Below are 8,935 nucleotides of genomic sequence, written 5' to 3' on the forward strand. Positions count from 1 at the left end.
ATGTCTATGGTTTTGGGGTGACTTTGGACAGCCTGTATCTTGAAGCTCAGGGCTGTGTTCCTTTGTTGCTGGAGAATTTGCTTGGTATGTCTTGCCCTGGAACTTGTTGGCCCTTGTGTGGTGCTTGGTTTCAGTGTCAATAAGGAGGCGTTTGATGAGCTCCTGTCAATTAATGTTCCTTGGAGTCAGGAATTCCCTGGAGTCAGGGTTTGGACTTAAGCCTCCTACTTCCAGTTATCAGTCTTATTTTTACAGTAGTTTCAAAACTTCTCCTTCTATACAGCACCATTGATAAAACATCTACGTTAAAGATGAGAAGTTTCTCTACTGTGAGGGTCACTCAGAGAGGTTCACAGCGTTACATGGAGAAGGGAAGTGGGAGGAGGGAGTTAGAGGTGACCCAAATGAGATGAGGTGGAATCAAGAGTGGAGAGAGTGGGCTAGCCAGTAGTCACTTCCTTATGTGCACTCCACAACTGGACCGCTCAGAGATGTTCACGGAGTTATACAGAGAAGAGAAGAAGGAGGCAGGAGACAGAGGTGGCCAGAAGGATAAAAGGGGGAAATGAAAAGGAGGGAGACAGATCCGGCCAGTAATCAGTTCCCTAAGTGTTCTCCACCATCTGGAACACACAGAAATTCACAGAGTTGGGTAGAGTAGAGAGGGGTTAGGGAGGAGATACAGGCGACCTGGTGGAGAAAACGGAGAGTCCAAAGGGAGAGACAGCAGTCAAGCCAGTAATCTCATTCCCTAGTGAAAAATGGGTCCTGAAGATTGGGTTCTTAAAGATGCAAAATTGGTAACAAATACATAAAAGCAAAAATTAAAAATCTAGAGTAGAGTTTGGAATTTCAAAAATGCGATGTTAATGAAAAGAAGAAGGAAAAGAAAGAGAGAAAAAACGAACAAAGAAAAACAAACAAGGTTGCGAAAATTATAAAGAAACTACAGGTACAAAATTGACAACTAATACCAAAAAGAAAAATTAAAAATCTAGAGTAGTTTGGAATTTCAAAAATACAATGTTAAAAAAAAAAAATAAAGAGAGAAAACAAACAAACCAACAAAAACAATGTCGCAAAAATTATAAAAAAAAAATACAGGTACAAAATTGATATCAAATACCAAAAAGCATAAATTAAAAATCTTGAGTAGAGTTTGGAATTGCAGATATACGATGTTATATAAAAGAAGAAAAGAAAGAAACAGAGGGGGAAAAAAAAAAGTCACAGAAATTATAAAAAAAAAACTATATGTACAAAATTGATAACATATACCAAAAGGCTAAAATTAAAAATCTAGAGTAGAGTTTGGAATTTCAAAAATACGATGTTAAAGAAAAGAAGAAGGAAAAGAAAGAGAGAAAAAATGAACAAAGAAAAACAAACAGGTCGCGAAAATTATAAAGAAACTACAGGTACAAAATTGATAACTAATACCAAAAAGCAAAAGTTAAAAATCTAGAGTAGAGTTGGAATTTCAAAAATACAATGTTAAAAAAAAGAAGAAGAAAAATAAAGAGAGAAAACAAACAAACCAACAAAAACAATGTCGCAAAAATTATAAAGAAAATACAGGTACAAAATTGATATCAAATACCAAAAAGCATAAATTAAAAATCTTGAGTAGAGTTTGGAATTGCAGATATACGATGTTATATAAAAGAAGAAGAGAAAGAAACAGAGGGAAAAAAAAGTCACAGAAATTATGAAAAAAACTATAGGTACAAAATTGATAACATATACCAAAAAGCATAAATTAAAAATCTAGAGTAGAGTTTGGAATTTCAAAAATACAATGTTAAAGAAAAGAAGAAAAAGAAAAAAAAAAAAAAACAAAACAAAACACGGTCAAAAAATTATAAAATATATATATGAAGTTTGCTGAAGAAAAAAAAAATAGGGTCTTTTTTTTTTTTTTGCAAAGTAATAGTTATAAAAGTGAAAATTAAAGGACAATAGAGGACTTAAATTTTTTTTTAATTAAAAAAAAAGAAAGAAAGATTGATCGTAAAAATAGTAAAAATATATCTAGGTCTTTCTCTGGTTTTGTTGTGAGTATTGTGGGTTCAGTTCATTTTTGGCTAGTTCCTTGGTCTGACTTATATTTCTCAAGATCTATAGGCCCCTTCCTACGTAGTTCGTAGTAACCACAGGGTTTTAATCTATGGCCTGTAGCTTCCAAGGCGTTTCCCTCTGTCATAGCTTCTTCTGTTTGCTGGTCTCTTCAGTGTCTGGTTCCCGCCCTGACACAAAGGGGACGGTGGAGGACACTATTTTTTTTATTTTATTTAGGTTCACTCGTTCAGCCGCGCTGTGGGGAGGGAGGAAGGGAGGGATGCTGCAGACAGATAACCCTGGCGTGCGCTCGCAGTGCCTCAGCCACACTGGGTCTGCCCCGGCTCGCGGCGCGTGTAGCCTCCCTGCCCACACTGCTCGGGCTCTAGGTTGTTCCGCCGGGAACAATCAGAGGCCGGCCCTGGGCTGAGCTCCCAGGTCCAAGCTGCTCAGGTTCAGGCACTCGGGTAGTCCTCAGAGGCGCAGACTCGGTTGGGCCTGCGTTTTGTGCTCTTCCCAGATCCGAGCAGCTCAGGTGATGTGTTTGGCGGGCGCCAATGCTGCGACTTATCGCCTCCCCGCCACTCGGTTATCTGGGTGTAAAACCGGCGCACCTTCTCAGGCAGATGTTGACCGTCCAGACCCCCAAGAAGTTTTAGTTAGCAAAGAAGCCTGCTTACAGTTTTATAGATAGTGTCTCTCTTGGGCTGCGATTGCCCCCTTCCGGCTCTGGCTGCCTGTCACCGGAGGGGGAAGGTCTGCAGCCGGCTATCTCTGTTCAGTCCTTTGTTCTGTGTGCAGGCCTGGCGGTGTCTTAGGTTAGGGCTGGCTTTTCGCGTGGTAGATATCCCACAGTCTGGTTTGCTAACCCTAATTATTTCGCTCAGATAGCGCTCAGGACATTCGGGCCGATTCTTACTCTAAGGGACACAGCCCGCGCCCCGCTTCCCTGCCCAGCCCCCGCTTGCTAATGCCGTGTGCAGGCATCTGCGCTGCTTCTCCGCTGGGGGAGTTACCGTAGGGCTCACAATCTGCGATTTTTATTGTTTATTTTTTTTTTTTCTCCCTTTTATGTTGCCCTCTGTGCTTCCAAAGCTCGGCACAGATTCGGCAGTGAGAGGGTTTCCTGGTGTTTGGAAACTTCTCTCTTTTTAAGACTCCCTTCCCGGGACGGAACTCCGTCCCTCCCTCTTTTGTCTCTTTTTTTGTCTTTTATATTTTTTCCTACCTCCTTTCGAAGAGTTGGGTTGCTTTTCTGGGTGCCTGATGTCCTCTGCCGTCATTCAGAAGTTGTTTTGTGGAATTTACTCGACGTTTAAATGCTCTTTTGATGAATTTGTGGGGGAGAAAGTGTTCTCCCCGTCCTACTCCTCCGCCATCTTGGCTCCTCCCCCCCTGTTTCATTTTTTCTGTTTCATATTCAGTGCTCCCATTTCATTTAGTTTGTTTTCCAATTTCTCCATCTCTTCCTTTTTTCTGATGTTCTTTCTCAAGCCTTTATCAAGGATAGTATAAAAACTTTTGTATACATGTGTGTGTGTTAGTCGCTCAGGTTGTATCTGACTCTCTGTGACCCCATGGACTGTAGCCCACCTAGCTCTTCTGTCCATAGCATGTATAATATACATATTTTAGAAAACTTATGAATTTTTGCCTGGCTAAAAAATTTATGACATTTTGATTCCATTTGTTTGACTTAGCATGAATAGAATGCTATTCTAATTTTAAAAACATAGATATGCAACAAGTAACAAAGGTTTACTGAATATCACAGGGAACTATAGTCTATAGACTCTAATAATAGTTTAATAATAGTAATTATTAGACTAATAATTAGTAATTATTATTACTAATAATAATAGTCATAATAATCTATAATGGAAAATAATCTGGAAAATAATATATGTGTATATCTATAACTGAATCACCTTGCTGTGCACCTGAAACATTGTAAGTCAACTATACGTCAATAAAATATATATATTAAAAGAAAATACTGGATGCATGAAAGGGAAAAAAGTCATTCCAAGACACAAATTCTCACTCATAACAAGATGGCTTTTGCCCTTCAGCTTATTTCTGCATTATTTAAAATTTTTTTATTGGAGGATAATTGCTTTACAATGCTGTATTGATTTCTGCCATACAACAATGTGAATCAGCCATAGGTATACATATATCCGCTCCATCTTGAACCTCCCTCCCACCTCCCATCCCACCCTTAATTGAACTGACTCCACCCAAACAAATGTTTGTGTCAGCACTTTGTTATCTCTCCACTTGACTTTTGCTCTGGTTCCTTTTAATGCTACAAAACATTTCATTAGAATTTTAACTTATCCCCATTGGTTATTGCCCAGCAAAGAAAATTTTTTAAAATGTATGCTCAGTTATTCACCACATTTGCTGATGAATGAATTGAGACATATGATAAGTTTATGGTAGTAAATAAGAATGTGTGGTAAGAGCCTCACAAGGGAGTGAAAACAGGTAGCACCACACCATAGAATGGAATGTTTACCAGACATTTAAGAAACATGTGTTGGCTATTGTAAAAGCAAAAAAAAAAAAAAATGAAGTCCACTGACTTATCGCTTATGCTTTAGGTTTTTCTTATAAAACACGTTGTTTGGGGATTTCCCTGGTGGTCCAATGGCTAAGAATCTGAGCTCCCAACACAGGGGGCCCAGGAATTAGGTCCCACATGCTGCAACTAAGGGTTAGAATGCCACAACCAACACCCATGCAGCCAAATAAATAAATACTTTTTAAAAACTATTGTCTTAACTCAGTAACTAGAGAAATCTGCTATTGCCGTAGAACTACAAAGCACGTATAGAGCTCTGCCAGCAAGATATCTATTTCCCCTTGGGGGTTATGTTCTCATTCAGAGTTATTATCTCTTGGCCTAGAACCTGGTGCAAAATTATTCTTAAATGACTTGCTTCTGGCTCAACTTTTTATGTAAGGACACAATTACCTTACTGTAAGGTGGTTAACGGAGAAGGCAATGGCACCCCACTCCAGTACTCTTGCCTGGAAAATCCCATGGACGGAGGAGCCTGGTGGGCTGCAGTCCATGGGGTCGCTAAGAGTCGGACACAACTGAGCGACTTCAATTTCACTTTTCACTTTCATGCATTGGAGAAGGCAACCCACTCCAGTGCTCTTGCCTGGAAAATCCCAGGGATGGGGGAGCCTGGTGGGCTGCTGTCTATGGGGTTGCACAGAGTCGGACACGACTGAAGCGACTTAGCAGCAGCAGCAGCAGCAAGGTGGTTAAATGAATTTTCCGACCTGCTGGAAACAGGAGAGTGTCTAGAAAAGAGGACACGTATTCACCATCTGAAAATACATACTTGTAGCTTATTTTCTCAAACTGGTGAATACAACAATGATAGGATGTGAATGTTCCCACTATATGAGTTCAGTTCAGTTCAGTTCAGCCACTCAGTCATGTCCGAATCTTTGCGATCCCATGAACCGCAACACGCCAGGCCTCCCTGTCCATCATCAACTGCTGGAGTTTACCCAAACTCATGTCCACTGTGTTGGTGATGCCATCCAACCATCTCATCCTCTGTCGTCCCCTTCTCCTCCTGCCCTCAATCTTTCCCAGTATCAAGGTCTTTTTAAATGAGTCAGCTCTTCACATCAGGTGGCCAAAGTATTGGAGTTTCAGCTTCAACAACAGTCCTTCCAATGAACAACCAGGACTGATTTCCTTTAGGATGGACTGGTTGGATCTCCTTGCAGTCCAAGGGACTCTCAAGAGTCTTCTCCAACACCACAGTTCAAAAGCATCAGTTCTCCGGCACTCAGCTTTCTTCACAGTCCAACTCTTACAACCACAGATGACTACTCGAAAAACCATAGACTTGACTAGACAGATCTTTGTTGACAAAGTAATGTCTCTGCTTTTCAATATGCTGTCTAGGTTGGTCATAACTTTTCTTCCAAGGAGTAAGCGTCTTTTAATTTCATGGCTGCAATCACCATCTGCAGCGATTTTGGAGCCCAGAAAAATAAAGTCTGAGACTGTTTCCACTGTTTCCCCATCTACTTCCCATGAAGTGATGGGACCAGATGCCAAGTTCTTCATTTTCTGAATGTTGAGTTTTAAGCCAAATTTTTCACTCTCTTTCACTTTCATCAAGAGGCTTTTTAGTTCCTTTTTACTTTCTGCCATAAGGGTGGTGTCGTCTGCATATCTGAGGTTATTGATATTTCTCCCAGCAATCTTGATTCCAGCTTGTGCTTCTTCCAGCCCAGCATTTCTCATGATGTACTACTCTGCATATAAGTTAAATAAGCAGGGTGACAATATACAGCCTTGACGTACTCCTTTTCCTATTTGGAACCAGTCTGTTGTTCCATGTCCAGTTCTAACTGTTGCTTCCTGACCTGCATATAGGTTTCCCAAGAGGCAGGTCATGTGGTCTGATACACCCATCTCTTTCAGAATTTTCCACAGTTTATTGTGATCCACACAGTCAAAGGCTTTGACATAGTCAATAAAGCAGAAATAGATGTTTTTCTGGAACCCTCTTGATTTTTCAATGATCCAGTGGATGTTGGCAATTTGATCTCTGGTACCTCTTCCTTTTCTAAGAACCAGCTTGAACATCTGAAAGTTCATGGTTTATTTATTGCTGAAGCCTGGCTTGGAGAATTTTGAGCATTACTTTACTAGCATGTGAGATGAGTGCAATTGTGCAGTAGTTTGAGCATTCTTTGGCATTGCCTTCTTTGGGATTGGAATGAAAATTGACCTTTTCCAGTCCTGTGGCCAGTGCTGAGTTTTCCAAATTTGCTGGCATATTGAGTGCAGCTCTTTCACAGCATCATCTTTTAGGATTTGAAATAGCTCAACTGGAATTCCATCACCTCCACTAGCTTTGTTCATAGTCTAGATGAGTGAGCCCACCGTCATGATTATCTGGGTCCTGAAGATCTTTTTTGTATAGTTCTGTGTATTCTTGCCACCTCTTCTTAATATCTTCTGCTTCTGTTAGGTCTCTACAATTTCTGTCCTTTATTGAGCCCATCTTTGCATGAAATGTTCCCTTGGTATCTCTAATTTTCTTGAAGAGATCTCTAGTCTTTCCCATTCTATTGTTTCCCTCTATTTCTTTGCATTAATCACTGACGAAGGCTTTCCTATCCCTCCTTGCTATTCTTTGGAACTCTGCATGTCACAGTATGATTATATCCATAATAAATGTTTCCACCCAGGAGGGAGACTCTAGGGACCTTGATTCAAGACAGATTCAGCACAAGCATCCATCTGTATCATCACTCCAGAGAATAAGCATGACTGTACATCCCAGGAGGTGCTAGTGGTGAAGAGCCCTGCCAAAGCAGGAGACATAAGAGACACAGGTTCGATCCCTGGGTCAGGAAGATGCCCTGGAGGAGGAAATGGCAACCCATTCCAATATTCTTGCCTGGAGAATCCCATGGATGAGGAATCTGGCAAGCTGTCATGCATAGAGTCACAAACAGTCAGACACAACTGAAGTGACTTAACAACATTGCACATTCCACAGGACAATGGGAACATGTAGAATGTTGCCACTCAGACCAACAACCAAAGTCAAGTGTCCCAAGGCAGCATAGCATGGTAGAAAGAAGTCAGTCTTGCAAGAGGAAACTCAGGTTATGTTCCAGCTTTGTGTTAATGCACGTGAGATCTGGCGATTTGTGGATAGCCGAGGCTCAATTTTCTCAGGTGCTGTATTTTTTTCCTGGCTGTGCTGGATCTTTGTTGCTACTGTGGGGGCTTTCTCTAGTTGTGGTAAGCAGGTTTCTCATTGGCATGGCTTTTCTTGTTGTGGAGCACAGGTTCTAGGCATGTGGGCTCAGTAGTTGTGGCCCACGGGCTTAGCTCCTCTGTGGCATGTGAGACCTTCCTTGACCAGGGATCAAACATGCATCCCCCACATTAACAGGAGGATTCTTATCCCCTGCGCCACCAGGAAATTTCTCAGCTATTATTAAATGTCGATAACAAAACCGACTTTGTTGTTTGCGTTAAAAATTGAAGGAGCAATGGTGCAATGTAGACAGAACAAGGAAACAAGTACTTTGTAAAGTATACAGGCTCTACAAATGTTCATCACATAATTAATTTCCTTAGAACTTCAGCACATGGAAAAACCTCAAATTCCTGAGTCTTCCTTAAAAGATATGAACTTCATTTTATTTTTATTCTTGGTTCTTTGATGTTATTTTTTAGTTATCACTATTAAGCAATACATTCAAGTACCTCAACAAGCATTTTAAAAAAAGAAAACACACAAAAAGGTATGACAGTGAAAGATCTTCCTTCCCCAGCCCCAAATTCCAACCACATCCTGTTACTAGGTTTGTTGTGTGTGTGTGTGTGTGTGTGTGTGTGTGAGCTCTCAGAGCTCATGGGTACATACACAGGCAAAGACATTTATACATTTCAAAACAAAGCTTTGCACAGTGGCAGTATCACAGTCAATGAGTTTTATCTGAGCTGTGATTATTGCTAATTGAAAACTTTTCTCAAAATACATTCTCTGCCCTCTCCCCTTTTAACCATAAATGATGATACACTACATCTATTGTTCTGTATTTTGCTTTTTTCCTTAGAGAAACTTCTGTATCAGTACATTGAAAGCCTTCTCATTTCTTTGAAAGTACCATAACTCTACTGTGTGTTCGCCAACAGAGGGTGTTATCAAATCTTGAAGGTTTTGCCAACTTGAGAGGTGAAAATGCTGTCTCAGTACAATCTCAAGTTGTGTATGTGTGTTTAACAATTTAGTTCCTAAATGGACTAATAGGAGCTATTTATTATTTCTTTTTAAAAAAATTGTCTCATTTTAAGTTATTATCTTTTTTCTTA

General features: G+C 40.3%; 1 pseudogene; it reads left to right on the forward strand.

Annotated features, from left to right (window-relative positions):
* The first annotated feature begins 8,518 nt into the window (after positions 1-8,518).
* LOC112584026 lies at positions 8,519-8,704 on the forward strand (annotated as a pseudogene).
* Positions 8,705-8,935: the final 231 nt, after the last annotated feature.

Source organism: Bubalus bubalis, chromosome 3 (genome assembly GCF_019923935.1).
Source record: "Bubalus bubalis isolate 160015118507 breed Murrah chromosome 3, NDDB_SH_1, whole genome shotgun sequence".
NCBI lineage: Eukaryota > Metazoa > Chordata > Mammalia > Artiodactyla > Bovidae > Bubalus > Bubalus bubalis.